This window comes from Seriola dumerili, unplaced genomic scaffold, assembly GCF_002260705.1.
Source record: "Seriola dumerili isolate Sdu_G_001 unplaced genomic scaffold, Sdu_1.0 BDQW01000147.1, whole genome shotgun sequence".
NCBI classification, from domain to species: domain Eukaryota; kingdom Metazoa; phylum Chordata; class Actinopteri; order Carangiformes; family Carangidae; genus Seriola; species Seriola dumerili.
The window spans coordinates 3,374,485-3,392,695 of NW_019174402.1; the positions used below are offsets into that span (position 1 = coordinate 3,374,485).

The 18,211-nt window shown below is 44.8% G+C and overlaps 1 protein-coding gene across 1 annotated transcript in view; it reads left to right on the forward strand.

Annotated features, from left to right (window-relative positions):
* The window catches only part of LOC111225212 (tetraspanin-9), a 152,300-nt gene that overhangs the window by 31,519 nt on the left and 102,570 nt on the right, over positions 1 to 18,211 (forward strand). The window contains exon 3 of the mRNA XM_022749950.1: positions 13,104 to 13,171. The gene's annotated coding sequence lies outside the window, so the exon portion shown is untranslated. The remainder of the gene's footprint in view (positions 1 to 13,103; positions 13,172 to 18,211) is intronic.

Genomic DNA, 18,211 nt, shown 5'->3' on the forward strand with positions numbered 1-18,211 from the left:
CTAAAGGACAAACAATGGCCAGGTGCCAGGGAGACGGCAAGGCGCCTAATTCATCTCCCTGCTCCTTGCTGAGCGACACACTGGAATGACACTCGCATAGAGTTTGCGGCACACATGCTTTGTCTCTCCACGTCTGTCTCTCATTACATGGAATGGCATGGAGAAGGCTAACATGGCAATATCGTAATTAGCGGGGCACATTAAATACGCCACCGTGAAGCGTGTCATTAAAAAATCCTCTGCTGCAAGCCACCTCCGTCTCTCCAAACTCCCACATCCCAAAACTGAAAGTGCTCGCAGAATCGCTGTGGATTTATCATTGCATCACTATAATCTGTTCCTCGGCCTGCTTTCTCTCTGTCTCTCCTCTTGCGGGGGGGGGGGTGAATAGGCAGCAGGACTGACTTGACTTGGGCCTATCAGTCATTCTGTCAATTCTTGAGGGGTGATCAAAGCTGCGGGAGAAGACCTGTTCCACCCGCAACGTGATTTAGCCATAAGAGGGAGAGGCTCCAGACATCTCTGTTCTTCACTGGGTCTGTCAGTGCGCTGATACATAAGAAGGGACGGGAGTGTGAAGGAAGAGGGTTTGAGATGTGTCATCTCTGTGGAATTGTCTTATCCTGTGACTCGTCTTACGAATGGATAGTAAAAAGATGAGGGCAGAGCGAGAAAGTGAAAATGCAAGACAGGTTTTTAGTGATGATGTGCGGACATGCCTAAGAATTGGATTTCCCTCAGTCACAGGGCAGCAGCAGCAGCAGCAGGAGTGGATGAATGTCTCTCTCACTTTCTGGCTGCCTGCTCAACACTCATCATCAAATGATGTAGCTCTCCGTCACCTGACCTTCCACATGTGGTACTCTCCAATTTCTCTCCAGCTATCTACCAAGCTTACTGCAGTTACTTCCTCTTATCCTCTTGTATCTCCTACCCCTCCGTCTTGTCCAATTATTACTTTTTTTCCCCCCGTTTTCCAATTTTGAAGGGTAACATCGGACCAACCAGTAGTGGCTCCAGTATTAATGTCCCTGCCAAAACAAGCTTCCTCAAGCTATATCTTATTTCTGCCCTTATCAATTGCAAACCTAAATAATGCCAGGATCTTTTGAGAGACTTGACTGAGACAAAACAAACGGCTGGAAGCCGATGGTTCATGTGCCTCTGCAATTTGTCAGGCAGAAATTGTCCCTCCAATGCACAAACACACTACTACAAATAACACTGACGGGAAGAGTTGTTCCCATGTGTCTTTGCTCTGCAATCTTTCTCCACATCCCGCTGGTGCTTTGTGAATTCACATCAAGTCCAATCGCCCATTTGCAGGGGAAGACTCGCAGACTCGTGGTCGTCCCTGCGGAGGGTTCAGGAGATGGGACCGTATTTGTTTGTTTTGAGAGGGCAGACTTAACATGTCTGACCTGTCCTGTTAAAACCCTCCAGAGTCGGCTTTGGCGCATAGTGCAACACGTTACATGTCAAGGGTCACATATTACCCTCTTTGTAAAATGCCAGTACTCATACAAAAGGCTTTTTTCTTTTCCTTCGCTGCCTCTTGCCCTCACCTTCCTCTCTTTCTTGCATTTTTCCCTCTGAGTCCATTTCTCACCCCAGTTCCTCCTGGTTTGTGTTGTTTTTACCCTCGGTTTTCACACTTGCTGCTCTCTCCCTTAAATCCCCCCTCTCCTAAATCCTTCACTCTTGTCTGCATGCACTTCATCTTTCCTCTCACATTCTCCCATGTCTGCTGACACAGTGCCGAGCGGATGCCCCACACCTGGGGTTGGCAGCATTTTCTTTCCTGCCTAGCAATGGCATGGAGAGGAGAGGGCCTCGTGCCCCCGCCTCAGCTGGGACAGACCAGTTGGGATTTGAACACCTGCAGGGGGCTTGAGAACATTGCCAAGAGGGAAACACACACACACACACACACACACACACACACACACACACACACACACTTCAAAACCAGGAGGGCAGGCACGGACACACGTTGTCCATACCTCCATATAGTGAGTATGCAAACAGTAGTTGAACAGGGTGACAGACCAATGGTGTAGAAATGCTCACTTACAAAGTCAGCGTTATATTCTGACAGTGAACGGTAATGACAGTAGCCTACTACTGATGTGAACATCCAGCTCACATTAGGAATTGTGGCTACATTAGCCTAAACAAGCTAACGTTAGCCTTTGTGAAAATTGTCATTTTGTCAACATGTTGTTCATATAAAGTTACCTGAAACTCACTCCGCCTGAATTCTGTGTACAGATGTGGACGTCTGTCTTTGAGCTGCTTAGATAAGTTTGAGGTGTTTCCTCCTGTGGCACCGTTTGCATGCTGGCTTTAGTTTGTCTATAACTTGTCTCCGGTGTCTCTGACATACACCAGGCGTGGTACCTGTTGCAGCACCCAAACTCGCGGCTGCAATCCCACATGATGTTGTGCCTACCTTATTCTTCTCTTTGAGTTTGATGTCAGACTACAACGCTTGTAGTGTCATTATACTGCCTTCTTCAGTCCCGGAAGAATCACATCTCCAGGACCTATGCGACATCTACGGTTCCTTCAGTACATGTAGAAAAACAATTACGTCACATTTTCAGAATTTTGGCATCGACTTGGTACCAAAGTATCGGTTCTCGAGACACCTCTGATATGCACACATTCACATAAAACCTATGTGATATTAACCTGATATCGTGGTGATAATCCATGAGCCCTTCATGAACTGTCCGTGCCCTAACATGAGCTGACCACATGCAGAAGATGATTTATAACAGGCCTCTGCCTAGAGATAACGCAGAACATCTGGTTTCACTTGAATATCCCTCAGCTACTCTTGCCCTCAAAGAACAGAAACATAAATTAATAAATGATAAACACATGGTTCATATTCGTTTCAGCTGTCACAATATCCATGATAAAAATGTACATGCTGCGTATCTGTTCAGCCTATCAACACCTGGTGTCAAAGGGGGATTGTAAAGCTTGTTAAATAAAAGCAGCTCTGAAGTGTATTTGGACCACAGGGCTTTCAACTGCACAATGAGAGAACCACACTCAGTGGAATAAAGCAGTCTGGATGAAATAGTGATCAATGTGTGTTGTCTTCTCTTTTCAACACTTCAACCATGCCCTGTAGTGCTACTGCAAAACTGTGTGAAAGGTTTTTTACAGCTACTAGCTGTGCACATAATCCCCTCTCAAGATGTATAGAGTATTAAATGGAGAAATTGTTACATTGCATTAGTCTGCTGTATCTGTTTGACAGTCTGTAGTGGGGTTTTTGTCCTCTGCATTAGAGTGGGATAGGAGTGTATGACAGCCATTTTTGGTAATTATGTTTTCCAAGCACATATTTCATCTGCTGCTCACTGTTCCCTGTCCGCACTTATCAAACCCCCCCAACCTCCCTCCTCCCCGTTCATTCTGCCCCCCGTTTTAATTCTCTAAGACTGTGCCACCAGCTTGTCTATTACCTTAATTTAAAACTCAGGAGGGGGGAGGGGGGGGGGTGAATAATAGAGGGTTTATCAGCAATAATTCCAGTATGGCATTACTGAGAGCTGGTGACGTTAACGTTCACGAGCGATCCGATTCTTTTCAGCAGCTCTTTGGTAAAGGGGAAGGGAACTGAGCTGTACTTGGAGAGAGTCTGAGAGCTGTTCTTTTTATCCCAATGTTCACTTCCTCCAGTGAGTGTTTCACAGATAAACCGAGTAACCCCGCTCCAATGAAAAACAAGACTAGGTAATAACTTTTATGTGGCGGATTCGTGTATGTGTCCGTGAAACCGTGGTCAATTTGTTACCAGGATATTCTGTTTAGTGTGCGACAGACCAATGGCGAAACTTCATCAGTCAGTTACTCAGGGACAGACATCCGCTTTCATATGGCTGCGACCACTGTTGCTGTCCGGCCAAGAAACAAGAAAGAACAATGAGCCGTTATTTTTGAACGGCTCTCAGAAGGAAAGGAACGGAGCCATAGCATCCGGCTCCCTTCAAAGAGTCTTATTTCCCATCCAACCAGAGCACACAGGCTCTCTGGAAATTAACATGAAGGATATGAGCTGTTAATATCACATCTCATGTCAGACTGATATGTTTCCAGTCGTTCATCCAGAATCTATTCATCCATCTCCCACTTATTCTGTTACCCTGTCAGGGAGGGTAGGGCACAGAGGTTGTGGTACTGCATTTTAATTTTCTTGTGTTTGAGTCTCACATCAAAATCGTTCATGCATTTGATACAAAAATCAGGAAGAGAACAGACTCCTTCAAAAGTATAAAAATGTCCTATCCAAGGAAAACGCAATCAATCATTCCTCAAATGTCTCAGTTTTTTTGGAATCCCAGGCAGCGTTTGAAGTCCCGAGCTGAGCAGAACAGAAGGCTGTGAACTCTGCCAACTGGTGATGATATTCCTTCACAATGCTTTTGTCAGTTATGAGGTGGATTTTGTTGGGTCATGGGTGCTGACAGCTAACCACAGTAGCGGTGGAGCATTTGCTCACTTCCCAATCCCCCTGTATGCAGGGATCTCTGATGAGCGCATTTCCAAAAATGTGTGTGTCTGGGTTGATGGGTGCACAGCTGCACCTCTCCCTGGCATGAGTGCATCCGAACAGATGCTGTTGCATGTCTGTGTGTGTGTGTGTGTGTGTGTGTTTGGGGGGAGACAGAAGAATTCTGGCAAAGTGGACACTGCAGATGCCTCTGATTGCACGCTGGATCAGGGAGGACATTCCTCCAGGACGAGGACAGAGGATCAACAGCTAGAGCCTGCTGGGCCAGCTTGGCAAGGCTTCTGCGGTGAGCAGAGGCAAACCATATCAACATGGGCAACCTAGGCACAAAAGGCGCACAGACACTCACCAAGGAACCTCAGACCTGGATCCAGTCCAAACCTCTGGTGATGATTGTACACGATGGCTGCTGTTTATCTACTGGCTGAGGTGATAATCTGCTCTCATGACTCCCCTGAGACTCTGAACCTTCTCTTGTGCATTATAGTCACGGTTGGCCAGGGCCACAGGGGATAGTGGTATGGCGGGCTTGCAGAGTAGAAAACTCAGAGATTATTTGTTGAAGCAGGGCCTTGGGGAAAGGTTGAGTACCTTGGGATTTGTCCAGGATTGAGGAGCTCTACAGGCCTAAATCTCTTCATACAGTTGAGTGGGAGGATCAACAGGACCTGAATTCCCAGGAATCATGTCGGCATTTTTCTTATATAAGCTGCGAAAGCCTTACTTTAAGGCGGAGACAAACATCACAGATGTTGAGTAGGTTGCAAATATGATTTGGCCGTGATAACTGTTGGGCCCGATCTGTTCCGGTCTGGGTTAGTTGGTGTTGACAGTCGACAGATAAAACTATATAATGTGTGATATGTACAGATTTAAATCTTAAGTCTTAAAATCCAATTGCTGCCAGATGTTCTCACAAAGATTTCTTGTAACTGAAATCATTGACTCATGATGCCATGAGCTGGTAAATAAACAGCTTTACCTGTGGCTTTGTTTTACAGAGTTTATTCGCCCCCAGTTTCCTCTATTGGCTCTAGAGTCCACATTGTGCCTTTATCCAGCTTTTCTGGCCTTGTCATTGCAAATTGCGCTGCATCTAAACGACACTGTGCTGTGGAAAAACGAGCAAACGGGTCATTTGTGCAGCAGCTTTTTATGACCCATTGCTACATTTTGTTGTTAGGCAACATCCAGTTGGAGGACTTGTTGCTCCTGCCGCCGGTAGGGGCGCTATATTAGGAAACACCCCTCTAGGTTGTATCTGAGGGTTGGAACAAACGACCGACTTGTTGATCTAAACAGTGCAAGCTTCCGGTTCATGCCCATATCTGTTTTGACATTCCTGTGGGATTTCCAGGGTCGTCTACCACCAGAACTGCAGTCGTTACTGAACAGTTGTTTGTTGTGCTGTCTAGTGTATTTACTCACTTGTAAGGTTCATTCATGCTCCTTCCTAGGTCCTTACTTCTGGAGAATAATACAATTTGTAGGTGGGGGGGGGGGATCAGCCTTGTCATTGCAAATTGCGCTGCATCTAAACGACACTGTGCTGTGGAAAAACGAGCACTGTAGCACCACAATACCTCATTTATGGTATGATGTGACACATTTTACCTTTATGATTTTGATATTACACTTGGTCATATTACAATTTCGATAATATTTCAATTCATTGTTCAGCGCTACTCCTTCCTTACTGTTGAAGATTAGTTGGTGGAGGGAATCTTTGTGAGCGGTTTGTCCAGCCTTTGTAGGTTTTAGCAAGTCTTCAAGTACAGTATGTCCCTAGCCCTATAGGCCTTCATCGGTGCAAGCAAACTACAGTAATTCCCAGTTCACTGTTGGCATTAAACATATGAACTTAAAAGCAAAGTATTGGCTGTGCCAGCATATTATTGCATAGGATAAATTGGCATTTGACACTGGGAGCCTGGGAGCCTGGGAACCTGGCAGTGGGATGGAGGTAAAGACAGAGGACTTGAAGCAACATCTACAGCTCCAGACAAGCTAACACGGAGGACAGCTACAGTTTGTCATCAGCAGTCTGCAGGCTTGCACACCTCCCCTGTGGGAATACAGGTCGGCAATTATAATACATTAGTATAGTTGTTGAATTCATTCGATAGCACTGGGTTGTACAAAATACTGCATAATTGATGAATTGTGATGCATGTGGAATGAGCATATGGCATATATATCTGGCATGTACATCATGCATGAGTTCCAAACAAATTACTCCAGAGAATGGGATTAATGAATTTCACAATATTTCATTCAGCAGCAAATTTCTGTTGATATAATGACTTTGTCTGCTTCTTTTTTCGGAACTTTTTCTTTTTTTTTTGGTGCATGTGTGATTGCGATTTATTTAGCATTCCGCATCCCTCCCTCTGAGTCCATCTGTTTATTTAACTCCCACACATAAACTCATCTCAGACACCGGCACCATGGAGAATTAAGGGAGAAGGGATGGAAAAACAAAAATATTTATCTTGCAGGCTGTCATCATCATAAACACACATGACCTTGGGATATGTAGGGGCTAAACGTTTAAGGGGTACCTAATAATTTGCTCCTCCCTTAAAGATGGAGACTCATAACAGACCCACAAACGGCAATATCAACGTTTTCTCTCGTCTCTCGTCTATCGTCTCAACACAAATACAGAATTATATGTTTCAGAGAGCTGTATAGTTGCAGGGCTGCTGGATTGGATTGAATTGGATTTCGTGAACATTCTAAGTGTCAAAAAAAAAAAAAAAAAAGAGAGAGAGAATAGAAAGCATTTACCACTTAAGCAGCTCTTGTCGTCCGAATGACAAAGCAGAACCTTGCTGCAGGGTGTACAGGCCGGTCATAATGTTTGAAGATTTGTTTTCCTCTCCTCGCCCAATGAGAGGCTAATCGACGACAATCACGACGAGCTCGCCCGAGGGCCTTCATACAGTATCTCCCACTTGTTCTAACTCTCATTTTCTCCTTGCCACATGTTTCCCCAATGAGAGAGCCATCTGTTCCACCGGCTTCATGCACATTCTGCTGGAAACCTCAACTTAAAGGCAGTTTTAAAGACGAAGCGTCTCTCCTATAAACAAAAGCTTTATTGTTTAAGAACTGTTGCAGATAAAGCTGTGAAATGTTTTTTTTTTAACCAATTTCTCAAAGCCGTTAACCATAAAAAATCTCTGTTCCATTAAGTTTTATTCCCTGTCCTTGTTTGTGTCTTGCGCTTTTTAATTTTTTTTTTTTTTTTTTTTTTACGGGAGTCTTGCCAGACCAGGAGCTTTTAATTGGCTCATTTTAATTTTAATCTTGTTCCTTTTGGCCCCATCCATCTCCACTCCTTGGCTGTTAGAAGGAGCCCACATAAATTCAGCAATACTACACACACTCAAAAACACACACCTCATACCCAGAAAAAAAAAAAAACAACCTTATTAACATTACTCTGACCTGCTACATTAAATACGTTTGGCGGTGGCTCATACTTCTTATCATCTCAATTTGTGGTAAAGTGGTAAAGTAGCATAGCCGCAGCGGTGATTTTCCCACCCATGGCGTCGTGTGGCTTTCACGGATAAATGATGCTGTGTGTGAGTTGTCTGTCTGGTCGCTGAGATGGAGCAGACCTGTCATAACTCTTCCTCAACAGAACACCATGAACCTTAGCACACAGCTGACCCCAGAACTCTTTCTAACAGCGCCATTTGTGTGTGTGTGTGTGTGTGTGTGTGTGTGTGTGTGTGTGTGTGTGTGGGTCCCTTTACACAATACACAAGGAATGAAAGTGTAGAGGCAGTTCCTGTTGTCTAAATTGTCTGTTCTAGAAGAGCTGACAAATTGTGACTCAAGGTGAAATAGTGAACTGTTGAGGCCGATGATTGCTTTCTTCATACGTGAAAACAGTGAATGGAAATTTGAAGATGTACCAGTAAGCTAAATGGAAACAAGCCCATTATTACAATCACCTTGACAACCCAAACTCTATTACCTCTCTGTTCTATTTCCAATTGAAGACGGGCTCTGTACTGTAGCTATGCTGGCAGCTTTTTTTTTATTATTTTTATTCTCCATGTAGAAAGTAATTGCATGGTTAAAGCTGTCCATTGAGTTGTGTCCTTCCTCTTATGATTCAGCTTGTGCGGGAGCCTCCAGGCATGTATCTCATCATTCAGCAATGCCACACAGTTTGGCTCACTGCCAGAGCCTACAGTAGCTCCCCCGCAGCCCCCCCTACTTAACTTCCACACACATCAGCCTGCAATCAGAGCATGGCCGAGCCGCCCACAGTTTTAAATTACACAGCAATTCACTGATAAGTACCTACGCCTTAGTCATGCAAATCACTGAAGAAAGTCTCAACAGGGCTGGGAGAACAGAATAGTAGAGCCAAAGTTAAACCATCTGCCCAGCCTAAGATCCCCCTGTTTTCCGTTTTGTCGTTTTCACATCCCCGTGGTGCCAGAAGAACTTTGTGTGTGTGTGTGTGTGTGTGTGTGTGTGTGTGTGTGTGCGCGTGTTGCATGGCCGCGCATGTTAGCTCAAGCATCCACGCTGCTTGTACGCTCCGTGGAAGGGGATCTGCTTTGGCTCCATGCCAGCATTCCTGGGCGGAGGCGTCATGCCCTCTATGCATGTCCGTCCTGCTGTGAGCGATCGCGTGAAGAGGTGAAACTGGGTGAGACTGAGGCACGACGACAATGCAAAGAGACGAGGGACTGAGAGTCCGATCTTACCGATGCAGCTGTCGAGGATTTGGAAAGTGAAGTTTTCTCCCCTTCAGCAATGTAGAGCGGGATTAAAGCCGGACAGCACTTACTGTGGACAGGCTTTGGCCTGAGAAACCTTGTGCATGGGCAGAGGAGAGGAAACAGGGAGGGAGTGATGGCGGGAAGAGACTGATCTGAACAGACAGATATGGAGGGACAGCTGTTGGTGGGCAAACATCCTATGGAGTAAAAAAAGAGAAGGGAGGGAGGGATAGAAAGAAGAAGAGCGAGGGGGAAGGTATGCGGAGTCATTTTTATAGATGATCTTTTGGATTACCCTTAGGGCTGTGTTAACACAGCAGAGTCAGCAGTATGGCAACTGCAGTATACAGTAGATTTCTTAAACCTACCCTCAACACACAGACACACACATGCAGAGAGAGAGAGAGAGAGAGACGGCGCTGTGAGACACTGGTGAGACATGTATTTGAACCTCAAGGCTTATAGCCAAGGAGCAATCAGTAGTCTGTCAGCTCCGTAAACGAAGGAGTGATACCTTCATTTTGAGCAGGATGTGCTTCGTTCCACGTCCTGTCGTTTCAATTTCGCTGTCCCCTACCCAAACTGGATATGGAACAGAGATTAAGCATTGTAGTGTCTCGATTCATGTATTTGTGCAAGAAAAGCAGATTGAGTGTGGAATGGATGCGGTGCTCTCTGCAGCATGTTGTTCATAATCCTTACAGGGTGTTAAACCTAGGATGGCATGATTCACGGAGGCACATTAAACCTCACACAAAAAAAAAAAAGCCACAACAGCATGCGTCACACTAATTTCAGTCAATTTGTCGCAACTGGACTTTTGGCATGAGAATTAAAATATCACTTAAATCCATCCCATCAGACGAGTCCGCAGCAGAGCCCCCTGGGGGGATATTGTCAGCCAATTGTTGTCCAGCTTTAAGACTGTGTAAATTCTTTTAATAAAAAAAGCTTTTATATTAACATTTAATCTTGAACATTTTGTATTATTATCCAGAGCCAAATACACAGTAGGTTGTGCCTGCAGACTTATCCAGCAGCGCTGGGTTTCATGAGCACTTGTCTTCCTCGGTGAGAGGAAAGCCGGCCGTTGTCAGCTGACTTGCCGATGTGTGCCAGCGCTGGCCGACGCCGCCTCATTCACAGCTGTGTGAGCTCCGAGTACGCCACAGCTGCAGGGCGCTGCTCTCTCCCATGAGACAAATGATACCCCATTACCACACACAGCACAGCAGCGGCTTTTCAACGCCTCTGCCCCTGCTTTTTTATTAAAACAAGGTTATTTGTTTTTGCGGCTTGTCATTGCAAGGCCGAATATTGTACTCCCAGTCTGTGAGAAAATCCTATAACACTTATATAACACTCAAGCCAAAAGTTTTCCTCTTAATTTGAAATGTCTGTTTTTTTTTGGATAGTTGATTTTTCTCACCCTCGAGAACAGAGGCCTGGTTGTTGGAATGCCAAGGTCAGCTTTCCTCCCCGTGTCAGATCTTGAAGAAATGTTTGAATGATATCATGCAAACACCCACAGAGCTGTGAGAGGACTCTCTGTGTCCACAGTGTAAAAAAAAAAAAACAGAATGTGAATGTCATGTATGGCCTCTCTCAAGAAAGCTAGCTATCATCGTGGTTGCTGCAGGATCTCACTGAGCACAATCGCTTGTACACACGTGCCCCACATGCTGCATGCAAACAGGGTAAAGGGCCACAGATGGTAAATATAGCTCGCTGGGAGTGAGCGATCACATCTCAAGCCAAATTACAGTCTGTTTATAGCCATAGGAACATCACTAGCTCTGCTGCATGATGCCTGATGACCAGAAACCAACATCTATCTCCTGAGCGTGACTTATCGTGGAATTGTTGTTCCACCGCTCTGCTAAATGAACGCTGACAGCCATCTTGTTTTTGTTTTTTTCCACGGCCACTGTTTAGAGTTGGCTGTCCGGTTGGCTGTCTACAGCCCCCCGGGGAGCAGGAAGGAGGAAAGCTTGTAATGATGAGGAGTAATGAAGTAATGTAATTATATTTGTCTTGTTACACAGTGTGTCAATGGAGGCCTAATTAATTCTGCCCGCTAATGGGAGGAACAAACTGTCTTGTTTTTGCCGACTGTGTCACTCTATGGTTTGTTCTGCTTCCATTCTGTACAGTGGTTGGCACATTCCTGCTCTATTGATCATTTGTATTTTTCTCTCCTCTTCTCTCTTGTTATCTCTGTTTCCCTATTATCTATCAGTCCGCACCTTCTGCCACACTCGTACACAAATATCATGCTCATTCTCCTCTAACTACTTACCTTCTTTTTTTGTCCTCTGTGTGTGTCTCTCTCTCTCTCTCTCTCTCTCTCTCTCTCTCTCTCTCTCTCTCTCTCTCTCTCCATCTCTCTCTCTGTTGTGCCTGCCCACCCAGCCACACACTGCTTTTCCCTCCATGTCTGACCTCAGGTCTTTTGTCGTTGTATCTTTTGATAGAAATAGAAAACCCTGAAGCCAATTCATTCTGTCTTGTCCTCGCCTTTAAATCCTTTATACGATAAATGTGTTTGTACTGAAAAGAGATTTTGAAAGGGTGGGGGTTGGGGGCGGTCGCAGAGTAAGACAATCCTAACCGGCAAAGTAAGATTCACACCTGACTGGTAGGATACAGTGTGTGCACTCACTGCTCCCTGTCAGTCAGGTTCAAAAGAGTCAGACACTGCACTTGAGTGGACATTGACTTTGATGCCCCCCCCCCCGATAAAACCTCGGAATTTAAGAAATATATAACTACCATCACTATCCTTGTGGGGAACATGATTTTGCCATTCAGAAGTGGCCATTTTGGCACTCGTAGTGGCCACTGTCCTCTGCCGAGCTTTTGCAACAGCTTCGACAACAGATAGAGGGAAGCTTTAGCCACCATTCCTCACAATAAAATGGAAATGAAAGCTTTGGCTGTGCCCTCGTAAGTCATCCAGTGGGGAGAACAGTGACCCCTCTTGTACGAGACTGAGGCGCTAAATCAGACTGCAGACAACCACCCCGCCACCGCCCCACCACCCCACAACCCCACCCTGCTCCTCTCATCTGAAGTTGCTTCTGGAGAGCCATCATTCATGCTGGAGAGCAGGAGCAGCACTTTGATATTCTGTGTACCTTGCCTTGGCTGTGCAGCTCTGTGTATCCATGTGTTTTTTGTTTTTTTGTGTACACCTGTGTGTGTGTGTGTATGTGTGTGTGTGTGTGTTTGTGTGTGTTTGATCTCAGTAGCATGCTTGATAAAGACAGCGCTGAAAGATAAAGAAAGAGACTCGCATATGTGCACTGCTACGTAGGTGCGAAATGGACAAGCGTTATTTTCTTTGAGGACTTGCCCTTTCACCTCGACATGTTGCCCCAGTGTTCGTGTTGTGACTCTGCTTTCTGCTGCAGCGTGCAAGGTCACACTCTGATGTTTTATTGTCTTGACTGACTCTCACACCAGCTGGCCAACCGTTCTGTAAAATCACAGGGTACTGCTGTGTAAACTGCTGTAAACACACTGCGCCTGAGGTTGCGCTGTGGTCGCTCTTCAAATTTTAATAACAACTCCGGGCTGGTCGGATACAAGCCTTAGTTTTTACATCCCTGTTTTATTGTTTGAATAAGCTTGTTTCTCCAGGACGTTGTAATTCATGGGAATGGGTGAAGGGAAAACAAGCTTGTAGTAGGACGTGTGCTGGTTGACTGATTTAGTAAATGAAGGGGTAAATAAATAAAAAGCAATGAACATCAGAATCATATTCCAAACACAAGTTTTCCCTGACAAGACCAGAACTCATTCACTGTTTGCTTTTACAGACTTTTGACCTCCCCAGCCTGAGGTGCACAGACAGTCTTTCTTCCTGCTTCACGCCCTCCGAGGAAAGGTAAGATATCTGCGTTCACCTGCCACACCCCTCCTCCATCTGCTGTGACAATCTGTTAACATCGCAGCAAAATGAAACTGAGAAACCTTTAATTACCCAGGAGGATGTAATGGCATTCCTCCTCGAATATCTCTTGTGTATTGCTGTGTTTATTCAAACAAGCCCCCTTTGGATGGAAAAGTGCTTCAGCACACATCAGTTCAAACATTTCTTTACTTTCAGCCCACACCGTTGCACCTGGGACCGCTCTGCAAACAGACTTGATTAGGATACAGATGTAACAAGGTGAAGATTGTTGTCCAGATTGTCCAGGTTACAGTAGAGATTCATAAAGCTGAGGTTGAATCCCTCTCCCTGCAAGTGTAGGGGGGCACATTGATAACCACCCAGAGCTCCCTGCTGCACGGTACCCGTGCTTCAAAGAGAAGCGCGGCTTAAAGTGGCTAACTAAAATTAGCTGGGCAACAGATAACCTGTGCCTTGAGATCAAAGCCGGGGCTGAACTGTCAGGCTCTTTGACGGCGCCTGTGGTGGCAGAGCCTGTAGAAGGAGGAATGTGGAGCAGGAGAACACAGAGATGGGCAGAGAGCGAGCGAGGCTACGGTGCTATTCATGCAAGGGATGAGTGTTAAAGAGGCCCCGTATCGAGGTGTAAAGTTCCAGGGCAGGAGATTATTTATGGGCGCTTTGGATTGAAGGGGTCAAGGTTTCTTGTGTTGCATGACACGCTCTCACTCCCGCAGTGCATCTCTGATCCCCAGAAATCTAAGCATCCTGCACTAGGCTTTACAGTCAGCAGGGTGGTTGATCATTATATATTTGTATGTTTTTGTGTGTGTGAGTGTGTATGTGTGTGTGTGTGTGTGTGTGTGTGGGAGAGAGACGGACAGCTCTTTCCCAGTATAATGATTCTCTAGGGAAACCATGTCTCACTGTTTCTGGAATATTTTTCAGGATGATCATTGTATAGTTAATGAAACTAAGGTGGGCAAATATTTACTACTTTTTATACGTACTTCTGAGGAGCTTAATCTATATCAACTTGTTATACTTTAGTTGTTGTTCATACTGTATGTTTTCCATGTAAAATCTGCACCTATCGAACAATTTAACCATAGCTGTCAGATAAATGTAGTTGGATAGAGGCATGGATATACGTATTCCTCTATATATCCTACCACTGCCAGTCCTAGCTGCTCAACGAAACTGAGCTCCACTAACACTTAAATGGTTTTAAGTAGCCTTAATTTCAGTAAATCCCTTTTTTATGATCAAGTGTATTTCTCCTTGAAGGGTCAATATACTGTTAATCATGCCATCTTCTTATTGATTTCCTGCTGTAATTAAGCGCTGGCAGCAGATTACCGACATCCTTTTGTAGCAGATCAAACAACATTTTTAATTGAATTAGTCTCCTAAATTGCTAAAAATCGAGCAAATGCCAGTTCCATGTTATTCTAACATTTCTATTGTGAATAAAGGATTAACAAGTAATCATTTTTATGATCATTTTAATTGAAGGGGCTCTCCGCCTGCCTCAAAGTCTTCCATGTTTGCAATGCTGTCTGCAGGGTAAATATTTTATTTTCAGTGGTGTGCTGTTCACAGTGCTGCTTTTGTCTTTGACGTCCCCGGTGTTACTTTTTTTTTTTTACGTGTCTTTTCGGACGGTCTGAAATTGAATCTGTATCGACATCTCTGAAACCAGCTCTATCCTGCTTGTCTCTTTCCCAGCATGGAAGGCTTTAGAGAGTTTCTGTGCAGCAGAAAAAAGATAGAGAGGAGAACGTGTGGCTTCTGAGGTCAGTTTTCGTTGTGATGAAATGTGCAAGAAGACAAAAAAAACAAAAAAAAACAACAGAGCATTTTAAAGCAGTGTTGCTTAGAAGCGTGTATCTTGTTTTACTTTCATAAATATTACATCTAGATACTATTTGTGTGCACAGGGGCGTGTGTGTGTGTGACTAAATAATGTTCTCCTCAACAGGCCATTCACTCATATTGACAGACAAGGACACACACAAGCCTTTCAGCCTGGGGTAACTGCTCTTTCGGGCCTCTCTGACCACTAGTGGCCTTGCAGCATGGTACAGGGAGGTTAACATACTGGGGTAGACTTGTGTGTAGACTTGTGTGTAGACTTGTGCGTGTGTGTGTGGGTGGAGAGTGTTATTGATATGCCTCCTGTTGTGCTTGCTGAAAGATACTGACTGATGCTATTCTGCCGGTGAACCATTTACATATTTATTTCCCTGGCCAAACAGCAGCACATGCACTGTCGGCCACCGGAGACTGTAGTATATGCCTGTCTTTAATTGGCTATTGATTGACTCTGCTACGGCAGTGGGAGACAATAAATTACCGCCTGCTTGAGAGAGAGAGGTGGCACACAAGTTGGGGCTGTCAGTGTTCCAGAGTGTCAAATCTGTGGTTGTATTATTTATACATCTCTCGTTTTTATTTATGTGGCAAGTCGGTGACGCAATACGCGATGGAACAATCGCAACACCGGCTCCCTCTTGGACACAGTTTATTTGCATAGGTCACTGCACATTGGATCTGTTTGGAAAGATGGTGTGAGCATGCAGAGAGAGGCAGTGTGTGTTTGGGAAGGCTGACCAATTCAGCGTTTCAGAGTCTCCATTTGACATGAAATTGCTTCCCCTGCTACAGTCTTGTTTGTCAGCATAAATAATGTAACATTATGTGCAACTCTCTGCATGCGTGCTTGCATATAGGGGTGCATGAATTGGTTGTCTGGGCAATATGATAATCTGCTCTTTTGAATGAATATAAATGAGAAAAATAGAAGTACATTTTCTTTAGGTTGCACCTGACAAATGTTCCACAGCATTTGCATTTCATTGCAGTCATCTAATAATGGTGTCTGCACTTGACGGTAGGGAAAGAGATTCTCCAGCCAGGTCGGTAATTATTCTGCCTATGTGTGGAGCACAATGTTGAGGAGCTCATCAGACCTTTATTGCAAAAAAAAAAAATCCATCTTAACCTTTCATCCAATCTCAGTATTAAATCCCCAAATCCTTTTCTCTGAAAACAAAGGAAATAAAGGAATATGATTTGTGATTTCAAACTTTTTTCAACTCATTTTTTAAAACTTCCTTCACAAATAAATCCAAGGTTATACACAACTACTGTACTGTACTGTGAATGGATCCTAACCTAAAGCTTTAACTGTCACTGCACATTCGCACCTAATGGAGCCGCACCACACAATCACAGCACAATGAGGTGTCACTCACAAATTACCACACACAAATTCTCCCACAGAGGTTAATCGGCCACCCTGCCACACACACACACACAGACCTCGCAGACACTTCAACCCCTTGATTGTTTCTTCAACCTGTTGCTTTGTTTCGGTCAGTCAGCCAGTTCGTCTCCTCGAAACTGCTTAATTTAAATGAGCCGTTGGAGCCAGAGGAATCTGTGAGCAGAATTCCACTGCTCCGTCATCCTCCAACCACGCTGCCTCTCTAGGCTGGGAACTATCCCGGGAATGTCCCCTCCTGCCGTGTTGCACACATCCAGGTCCTGTTCCGGTAAATGCCAGCTGGCTCAGATGGACTTTGATGCTAGGCTTGCATGTGAATTTGTGTGTGTGTGTGTGTGTGTGTGTGTGTGTGTGTGTGTGTGTGTGTGTGTGTGTGTGTGTGTGTGTGTGTATATGTGCGTGTATGTGGGCTGTGCGAGCGTGTGTGCATGTTTGTGAGAATTCTGATAGGCAGCCAGCTCGGGTATTGATCTGCAGCCATTCCGACTGGAGCCCAAAGGGCAGGCTGTATCATCTGTCAGTCTACTGAGAAGGGCATTACGGCCGCACTGATCTTAGATCACTAATCCCAGTCAGAGAGATAGAGATAGAGAGAGAGAGAGAGAGAGAGGGAGGGAGAAGAGGGGGTGAGGGAGCCGGAAAGATAGAGAGCAAGAAAGATAGAAAGAGGCTGAAAGCATGAAATAAGTGTTATTAAAGATATAGTGTGTATGTTAACAGGAGTGTGTCTGTGCTGTGCCTGTTGAGTGGTAAACCAACAATCCATACACTCCTTTGCGGCCTTTGTTGATTGAGACAAACAGATCTTCTTTTAGGACCCGCGGGTGAGGACAACACTCAGCACTGACCTTTTCACCTCCATGACCACCCACATGCATCAGCACCCCCGCCGCCCCCCCCCCCACCCCTCACCCAACTCCCAGCTCTGTCTCTTTCTCTCCCAGGAGCTCTTTCCACACATCAGTGACAACACAATTACACATCACACGGACAGCATACAACACAGATACACATCAAGTAAATTACACGCATAGACAGCTGTGTGTGTATATATATTTATATATATATATATATACTCTATACACACATGCGCAAAGCCTTAGGGACAAATAATAAATCATAATCAAGTGTGGAGCGTATCGCAGCTCTGCTCATAATGACTGCAAAGTGACTTCAAAGGTTACAATATCTCTTGCTAAGATAATCTAAATGCTTTTTCCTTCTTAAGACCTTAAGTCACTCTGTTTTTTTTTATCTTCGTCTAAATTCTATTTTTTTTCAGACTCCCTCATTGTTGTTGTCTTCATTCACAGGCCTCTGGTATAAAATCCATCCATTGTAATCATGACTGTGATTGGTTTTGATTTTAAGTTGTCTGAAAGGCAACAAGCCCTGTGTTGTTTCGAGATAGACACAGCTGATTGTATTGACAAAATCCAAGGTCGCCACAACTAGTCTTGCATGACTCCGCTCCGCCGTGCTCCTTCACAGTGATTATTCCATTACTCTAAATCTTCTAAATCTGTTCCCACCACACATTTAACACGCTGATGGCTTTCTGTGTGGCTTCAGTTTAAATGTTTCATGACACCAACCTCAGAGTGTGGGAGCCGCCGAAACCCGTAAAGCAGGAATGGTGATAATGGATAGACAGAAGCCCATTTGTATTTGTTTGTCTGTTACCTTTTTACCCCCGTAATGGATAAAATGTCTTGTCTGTGCACTGACACATGCCTTTGTGGCTC